The sequence below is a fragment of the Theobroma cacao genome, chromosome 5 (genome assembly GCF_000208745.1).
Source record: "Theobroma cacao cultivar B97-61/B2 chromosome 5, Criollo_cocoa_genome_V2, whole genome shotgun sequence".
Taxonomy (NCBI): Eukaryota; Viridiplantae; Streptophyta; class Magnoliopsida; order Malvales; family Malvaceae; genus Theobroma; species Theobroma cacao.
Window position 1 is genome coordinate 24,305,200 of NC_030854.1, and position 10,260 is coordinate 24,315,459.

Here is a 10,260-nt window from a genome sequence, read left to right on the forward strand (position 1 = left end):
GGCAGTAATGGTTCCTTTGATATTGAAATGGCTTAAATGATTTTTCTATAATTTTAGAAGTATGTTTGCAATGATTAATGAGAACTCAAAATTTAATTTCAACTAAACTTTTTTTATTTTGTTCTTAGAACCAAAATTTAGATGTTGATTCTTTTGAAATTTGATTTTTTAGATATTTTTATTGGATCCGAATAGGGGGTGTTTCTTACATTTATTTAAATGGAATAAAATGTAAATAAGCTTAGGACTTGTTAAAGACACCTAAAGTGCATTATGGACAAAATGTATCGATGCATGATGATAATGTATCGATAGATTCAACCCAGAACCAAATGTATCAATAGATTTAGAAATCTATTGATATATTAGACGCAAATTCGAAAAAAATAAAGGTATTTCAAACTTTTCCTCCAATAAAACACACCCTAAAATCCCCAAAACCCCTCGACCGCCTTCATTCATCCTCAGCATGACTTTTCACCTCTCTTTTCCCTATTTTCAGTCCAAACATCAAGGATCTTCTTCAAGTGTTTAAAAATCATTCTCAAGCTCAACTTTTGATTTTACACACTCCTCGAGGTAAAGTTTTCTCACTTCTCACACTTAAACTTTTGATTTTGATTTCCATAAGCTCTGGATTTTTAAAAAATCCATTTTTAATCTTTAAACTCTAGGGACTAAACCTCACCAAGTTAAGGTTACAAGACACTTTAACTTGTTACTTCTTAAAACTCACTATTAAGTTAAATTATAATTGTTGATTTTAGATTGATGGATGATTAAAGAAGTTTATGGAAGGATAAATGGTTATTTGTCAAGGATAGAGTTAGAGAACAAGATATTGGTGATAGAAAGTTGGATGTTAGGTACTGTTGAACAAATTGGTATTTTTGGAAAACCGAGTGTTCGACGAAAGGTGTTATGGAAGAGGCATGCTTCAACAAGGTGGGTAGATACGATGTTTTTAATTATTTTGATATAATTAAGCATGCATATTCTACAACCTCGCATAAAAATGTATTTCAATATATTTGTTATGAACAATAGTTTTACAGTATGTTTTGATTAAAGCTATATATGTTATGTAAATATGTCTATTATGTATTAGTTTTGAGTATGGGGAACAAGCCTTTCAAATCTTTGTTATCTCAAAATTTGATATTTGTCTATGATTGATTAATGATTTGATGATCTTGAATCTTTGAGGTGAGGAATGATTTTCCTTTGATGAAACCATAGCATTTAGTCAATTTGTCTTTGAGATTATGGATTTGGTTGATGATCAAAATTTCGTTTTGTCTTAACCCTTGATGTGTTGGTGAATGGATTCACCCCTTCGTTCGAAAACAAACTTTTGGATATTTGAAAATATGTAATATGTATTCATGGAGCCTATTTGTGATAAGGACTTGTAGCTAACGATAGTAGCCATTAGCCATTATGTATAATGATTTGTTTGTTTGTTGGTAACTAACAAAGTTCTACCCCTTTTGTTATATGGTAGGTGACTATATGTACCAAACCGTTCTAGTGTGATGACACTATTTGATTTGATTGTCCTTCTCATCTAACACTCCATGATTTTTTTGAATTGATATTTGATATATTTGATTTGGACTTTGGATATTTGTTTGGTTTGATGAACTTTGATTAGTTGATTATGTATGGATATTAGTGTCACATCCCATTTTCTGTAAGGATTGTGACTGGCACTAGGACCTATGCAAAAATGGCCCATTAAACCCCAATAAGCCTCTTAACATCATTTTTCATCAATCAAGCAAATTTAGCTCATTTTCCATCATCACCATCATACATGCATAACATGAGTCATATAATCATAAGCATTAGTACATAGGCGAATCACACGATTATGGACTTCTCAACATAAAGATGTGAACGATTTCATTCATAGTAATTGTATCTAGTACATTTCATATAAATTCTGTAAATTGACACCTTAAGTGCTCACAAGGCCTCGGGTCCTCATTCATAGCATTTAAATAACATCATAAGAAATATCTTGCCATGTAATGGCTTAACAATAATCCTTAACAAACATTTATAAATGGAAAATTAAAGACCGACTTGTCAAGCAGTACATGACTCGACTCTATAGGCTTTAAGAAAGCTACTATACCACCTACCAAGAAAGAAGAACAGATCATGTCTCTCTGACTTGGGTGGCTGATAAGCTAATACTAATTTGTAATTAAAAATAATATGTGAGTCATAAAAATTTCGTGAGTGAATATGGGAAAGAGACAAGCCAAGAGGGAGAGTTTTCGCATAAATTACATCATTAATGTAAACATGATCTTGAGATAAACATACTTCATTTTCAAATTTCTCGTAAAATAAAGTTGTCATAAATGTGTCTCATTTTCATAATGAAATCAACATTTCATAAACATATAGTTCACTAAATAAGTTGAATAATTATGAAAATCCTTTAGGAAAAACAAGGAAGTTATACCTTACTTGTGGTATTGGATCCTCCTAAAAAGAAATGATACTTAAGCATATAACCCAAACTAAGGGTGATTTGCTCCAATCTTTCCATAAATAATGTGAGCTACTCATGTGCTCAAGATTCTCCAAGAGAAACCAATTATAACATTTAGTGATTGTTGTTCAACCCATATAACACAAGTAAGCATTTTTCCTTTTTATATAACTTAAATGATCATTTTCAATCCATAAGACTCAAGTGGCCATTCTTTCTTGATAATCCATATCTCAACCAATGCATTGGGATTTATTCTAACTATTAACCCATCTTCGCTATCGTATAACTTAAAGTTTAATATACTACTCAATCAAACATCATAAACACAAGAAACATTCACAAGAAGTATCACTATAACAAAAGTAATATAATCATGAATGCATGATGCCTATTGGATCCTAGCCCATATTTAGGGTAGTAAATGGCACATTGACCTCATTCACATGGAGCGTCATCACCATGTAATGAAATTTCGCCTCACCATGTGTGGGGACCACTCTACTCATATCATTGTGCATTGGCACCACATGTGGAATGTTACCTCACAATGTGCGAAATGCTATCATCATCATCATACTAGGTGCAATTCACCATGTGTGAAATGTTACCTCACACCGTGTGGAGCGCTATCATCATCATATTGGAGACAATTTACCATGTGTGGAATGTTACCTCACACCATGTGAAAGCAATAGGAAACAATCATATAGAAAGTATTATCTCATATCTTAATTTATCATCAATACATAATCAAAATAAAATCATGTTATGCCTTGGATCTCTTATAGGGTATGTGAAAACTACATCACATATTATCACAAAGAAACATGATTCACATGTTATATATTTCTCATTTAAAATATATCATAAGCAAAGGTGGGAACGTCTACCTCCACCAAGCGTTCATCTTTATTTTCCATAACAACAATTTAGGTATTAATTTACCTTGAATCGTAATCCTCTGAAAATACTCAATCATCATGCTAATCATCAAGTATAAAGGCGGTAGCTAACATCCACTTGTCATCCATAAATTCATACACAATTCTTACTTGTAATCATACCGGAATTGAAGCTTTTGAAGTAAAACATTTGAAAGGGCTTGTCCTCCTTTATTGAAAACTAATACATAGTTGTAATATTTACATACATATATAGGTTTCAAAACTTCTTTAAAGACATTTGGATAAAATCATTTGATTCAATATTGTAAACATGGCATTCAAATCATGCAAGTCAAACAACTTAATAAAGCATGCTTAGTTTTACCGAATTAAAATACTTAAAAAGGTTTATCCACTCACCTTGACAAAAACATGCTTCTAAGCCTTGCTTCGTCACACTTTACTCATTCGACAATACTTGAGCTCAACAATCATCTATAGAATAAATCCCATCATAAGTTTTTAGTTTCTAGCAAACCCATTTTTGAAACTAGTAGATTTATTAAAAAATCATTCTCTTAAGTTTCAATAAATTTTCATTTTTCAAACCCAATCCATAAATGAACAACCTTAACTTTCCTTACCTTCACAACCTCCTTGAAGAGCAAAACCCCTAAATTCCTTAGCTTAAAAACTTATTTGAATGAGCTGAAATTAGAAAATCCTAATGTTATGTCATACCCATGAGATTTAAACTCAAAAATTCCAAATCTTACCTTAGATTTAAGTTGGAAGGTTGAATCTTTGTCCAATGGGGTATTAGGGGTGAGCGTCGGTCAGTTTCGGTTTTGGGAGAAACAAAATCGCCTAAATCGAGCTTTTTTGATGATCGATCGAAATCGACCGATCATAAGGAAAAATTGATCAACCGAAATAGACTTCGATTTCTGTCGATTTTGGTTGGTTTGAGGGTGCATTGAAATCAAGAGAAAAATATACCTTGAAGATGAGATGATAAATTGACAGTAGCTTAGCAAGAGATGAACGGTAACGAAGAGGATGATGCCGACACTAGCAGAAGAATCATTGGCGACGGCAGGTGACAGTAAGGACTCGACAACGAAATGACCAAGGTAAAGAAGAAGGGTTTTAAGGTTTCAAATGAGGTTGATTTGTAGAGAAAATGTTAAAATTGGGGAGGGAAAAGAAGAAAAAGAAGGGATTTATGAGGGTATAAAGGGAATTTCATTTTATGGGTCAGTTTTTTTGTTTGCTCGGGTGGGGAGGAAGTGTCATCGGAGACCAAGCGGACTAACTCCCTTAACTGCTGGTTAAAATTGACGCCACAGCTGGCATAGAAAAATCGAATCAATTGTGGCCACCAACGTCAGTTCCGATCGGTTACACAGTTGCAACCAACCGGTTGCTCACTCTTATCAGGTATTAGGAAGTTGAAAGAAGGTTTAGATGGTGTTAAGGACTAGTTGTAAGCTTAAAAAGTGTAAAATGAAATTTATGGCTTGAGTTGGGTTTTATATTTTTTTCCACGCTAGAGCCCAAGAACAGACTTTTTGATTTCCAAGAATCAATTTTTTGGAATTCCAAACTTGCAAGAACCAACTTCTTGATTTCCTGGAATGATTCTTGGAATTTTAGACTTGCAAAAACCAACTTCTCAATTTCTAAGAATCGATTCTTTTAATCCAAAAGTTATTCTAACTTGTACGAATAGATTTTTCCTTACTTGAGGTTGATTCTTGACACTTCCAATAGATATCTAAGGTTCATGTACACCTTAGAATCAAACTCTCTTGCCCTAGAATCGATCCTTCGAGCTTAGATTTGTAAAAATTACCTTTTTTTGGCCGTCATTTCATATCATACTCTTATTTATTTATCTTACATCAATTAGAACATCATCATAGCAAGAATTTCACGCCATTATAGTTGAGAAAACTCATCCATCATCTTACATTGTATGGAATAATAATTCATTCACATAATCCAAAGGCTATCATATTAAAGCTTAATCAATATCTTTGGTTTCCTTTTTCATCCATTCTTGCAACCATCATTCTCCCATGGATATAACTCAATAATATGAAGAAATTAAACATTAATGACTAGAAATTTTCATTGGTAATTATCACCAATTATAATTCTTAAAAGTTCAAATTTTTACCAAATTCCACAATATGAAAATGTGGGGTTTTACAAATAGTCTTGGGTGTGGTCCTAATAATGAGTTTAGGCTGAAAATTTGGATTGTGTACAAAATCTATTGATACATTTGACAATGTATCGATAGATTCCCGTTAGTCACGTTTGGTTTACATTTGCTTTGAAATTTATTGATACATTTAAATAATGTATGGATTGATTGAACAATCTATCGATACTTTTGAGTAATGGATCGATAAATTAGGCTTATTTTGAGATTTGACAGTTTTCAAAAGCTTTTCTAAAGAGGAAAAATGAATGTTTTTTAAAACCAAATGTTTGAAAATCTTGATTTACAGTTTAAACACTTCTAGTTTGATTCTTAACACTAAATTTCATTTGAATTATTTGTATCAGTTCATAAACATTTAAATTCATTTCAGAGACTTATGAATCAATTTACAAATAATTATTTTATTGAAACAACTTTGTATCATTTGGAAAAAAAATGGACTCTGAAGATCTTTGAATATTTGATTACGCTTAGGAAACGGACTCCAAAATTGTTTGGATATATGATTTCACTTGGAAAGTGGACTTTGAAATTATTTGGATATTTGATTATGTTTGGGAAACGGACTTTGGAATTCTTTGGTTATTTGATTACGCTTGGGAGATAGACTTTGAAATTCTTTAGATATTGGATTATGCTTAAGAAGCAGATTTATGAATAGTTAATAAATGGGTATTTGCATTACTTTGAAAGTGTATTTGACAAACACTCTTCCCTTTAGCTTGTTCCCCCTCCCCGTATCTACTCACGAAGTTATTTATAACTCACACATGTAAAATGCATTTGTTATTTCAGATACTAGACTGCTTGGCTCGCTGTCTCTTGAAATGAGCTATTACTGCTGTTGATTTTTTGTAGGTGTTCAACAAGGCATTCAATAGGCATCAACCGTTTGTTTTGAGTTGTACTCCGTTGGTCTGGTCTGTTATGTTTTGTTTGTCATGGATGTTGACTATGTTTACATTTTGTAACACATTATGTATTTTGATATTGTCATGGGATGGCTTATATTTTGAAATCGCCACAAGGTGGTTTTTGTTGATCTTTGAAAAGTTTTGCTTCTGCACTTTAAGCACAAAATCGTGCAAACTAATATATTCTGAAATTTGATAAATATACATATGTTATTATACATACCTTGTATATGATTCCTTGGTGATGAGTCTCATAATGTAAATTGAGTAATTTGTTTATTAGTTTCAACGCTTGCTTGAGTTAAGAGGGTCACTCCCATTGATACCCTTACGTTGATCATGGTCTTCGAGTTTGGGTCGTGATAAATGAGACCTTGGTTCCTTTGCTTAGGCAATGGCTCCATTTTTGTTATAATACAAAAGTATTGTTTCAATAATACTTGCAACCACATTTAGTTCAACAAATGAACTTTTTGATCCAAAAATTGCCCCTTTCATTGCCTCAAACACAGAGATGTATTTGATCTCGATTGTAAAATCTATGGTCATCTCTTGTTTGGAACTCTTTAAACTAATCACTCTGCATTCAAAATAAATACATATCCACCATGTGACTTGCTATCATCATTATCAGGTTAAAAGCACACATCACTAAAACCTTAACCTAGAGTTCAACTATTATGTAGATTAAGAAATATCCTTAATTCTTCTCAAGTACTTAAGGATATTCATCACTACTATCCAGTAATGTTCACCTAGATTAAATTGGTACCTTCTCATAACAATTAAAGCATATGATACATTTAGTCTAGTTCATAGCATTGCATACATGATGGATCCAACTATTGAGACATATGGTATCTTATCCATGTGATTTCTCTCTTATTTTGTATTAAGACACATGTCTTTGAAGAGATTTACGCATGTGGCATAAGCTAGTATCCTTTCTTAGATTCTTCCATGCTAAACCTCTTTAGCACTTTGTTTATCTAGGTAGATTGGGAGAGTCCAAGCAACCTTTTAGATCTATCTTTATCAATATTTATTCCCATAATTTAGGTTGCTTCTCCCAAGTCCTTCATGAAGAACTTTTTGCACAACCAAATCTTTATAAATTGTAGCATTGGTATTTCATTTCCCATAAGCAATATGTCATCCACGTATAAAACTTGAAAAATGACTGCACTCCCAATAGTCTTCTTGTGCACACTTTGCATATTCTCATTTTTTATAAAATCAAACTCTTTAATTGTCTCATCAAAATAAATATTTCATCTCTTAGATATCTGCTTAAGTCCATAGATGGACTCTTGAAACTTGCATGCTTTGTTGGCATTCTCTTTGGATATGAAACATTAAACTTGATCATATACACTTTTTCTTGTAAAAAATCATGTTAAGAAATGCAGCTTTCACATTCATCTGTTATATCTCATAATCATGATATGCAACTATAGTAAGCAAAATCCTCTTATTCTTTTCAAATTAGCCTTTTCTCTAGTGAAGCTTACCTTTAATTGTAGTTATGTTTCAATCAATATACTTTTAGCCAGATTCCACTTTCTTTTTTTGAAATCAATTTCTTTTTCTCTTTTTCAAAATGGATTTTTCCTTCTCTTTTTGAAGAAACAATCTTGGGTTTAAAATCAATTTCTTTCAAAAGGATTTGAATGAGGTAAGATGGAATTAAATAGACTAAAATTTCAGCCCAAATCCCAACTTGCAATTTTAAATTTTTTACCCAAATTTTGTATTTTAACCAACCAACGAGCCGTTGACAAATGGCAAAGTGAAAGGGAGAGAAGGGAAAAATCCATCATTTGTCGTGTGATAAATCACATTATATGTCTTATGGATATAAAAATGACAATTAAAATCAGACTTAAAATTCATTAACTTTTCATTACGATTTAAGAATTTGTGCAGGTATAATAAAAGAATTAAAATTTTTCTGAAGTTAAAGGACTTCTTTGGTTACCATAAAAGTGTAGGAATTCAATTATAAAAAGTAATACAGTTCAACGACTTTTTCAGTTCTTTAAGCCTTTCGCCATTGGTAGTTGTGTGGAGGTTAGAAAGGGTTAGTTTAATCACGTGCATTTATTAATTGGTAGGTGGAAGTAGCCATTTGGTTTAAAACTAAAATGATGAGCCTAGCTCAAGATTTCAACCACCTGGAGTCCACTTAACGTCGCAACAAATCCATCATGCTTAACACTCTAGGTAAGGACAAAGAGAAATGAAGGTGTCTTATGTTGCAAATTCCTCATGTAGTAACATTTATGTTTCATTAAGGACTTACTAAGTAATTTATTTGAACTTATGCTATAAATATATAAACGACAAATTTTTTTTTTTTTAAAAATGTTAATTCCATTTGGATGGCTTACTTTTCTGACACGTCAATACATGTCATATAATTATTGTGTTTGATTTTACTGATAAATTTTCAAGTTAACAAATGATCTTCCTGACTAAATTAATTATAATTATTTCTTTCTAAATATACAGTATATAGCCTTATTCGAATAAGTTACCCTTCAAATTACCCTAGATCACACTCTATTATTTCTTGTCCCTTTAACTCTTTTCTTAGACTTAGGCTTAGGGTTGTTAATGTTTGAATATTTTTAATTAGATTTTTCAGTTGGTTCATAGCAAGCAAACCATTCATTCACCAAAAACAAAACGGCAAGTAATATCTGACACTGGCAGTCTATGAAGCAATTTGCAGGCAATCACGGTAGTGGGCAGAGTGTCTGAGTAAGTACAGATAAAAGCAAAATGTAACATTGTAAACCCTTCTCTATTTACTTTACCCACAACACAAATTGTTTCATTTTACACAAGAAAGTTCATTTCCACTTCTAAACTAGGCATGGGCATCCAAAATTCAAGTCCAACGTACAAACTGAAATCATTGAGGCTCTGATAGCCTTTGAGAACCATAAGACCAAATTATTCTGGCTAATGAAAGATTGAATCATTACATAAATAGCATTGAATCTCACAAGTTTTATCTTTAACAAGTTGTTATTAAGATGTCCCAACTGAAATCTAGATGATGAAGATCAGCAAGTAGAGAAATTATAAGAGTTGGATATTGAGATTATGACCTGCTTCCATGTTGGGTATGAAACGTTCATGAAAATTAATACTATATTCTAAGCAAAGTGCTTCTAAATTAAATGTTACAATGTAGTATTTTAGGATTTTAATGAACATTATTCATCTACACCAAACCAAACGCTTTAATGTTTTCTTTTTAACCATTACGTTACATTGAAACGTTGCAGTAATAAAGCATCAGACGCAATAATTGAGTGATGAATCCAATAGAGAGCGTTTTGTGTAAGTGGGCATGTTTGTACCCTAACAAGCAGATTGAAGTAGACATATGACAAAATGCGGAGGACCACATAGTACCCAATTTATAGGTGTAAGTCAGCCACACCATGACTCCATTGCTTTGTTTGTGGGGCATTTCATCCAACTTTTGATAATTAGAAAAGGGAGAAAATATCTGCTCCTAATATCATATTCTATGACCAAATTAAAGCTGCAAACCACCCCACCCAAATTGAACATCTCAGGTAAAAAGGAAGTGAAAGTAGGCTTTTGCTTCGCTCAAACTTGACCTCACTCTGTTTGGATTTTTTTTATACATATATATATTAAAAATATATATATAATATATATATATATATATAATTATAATAA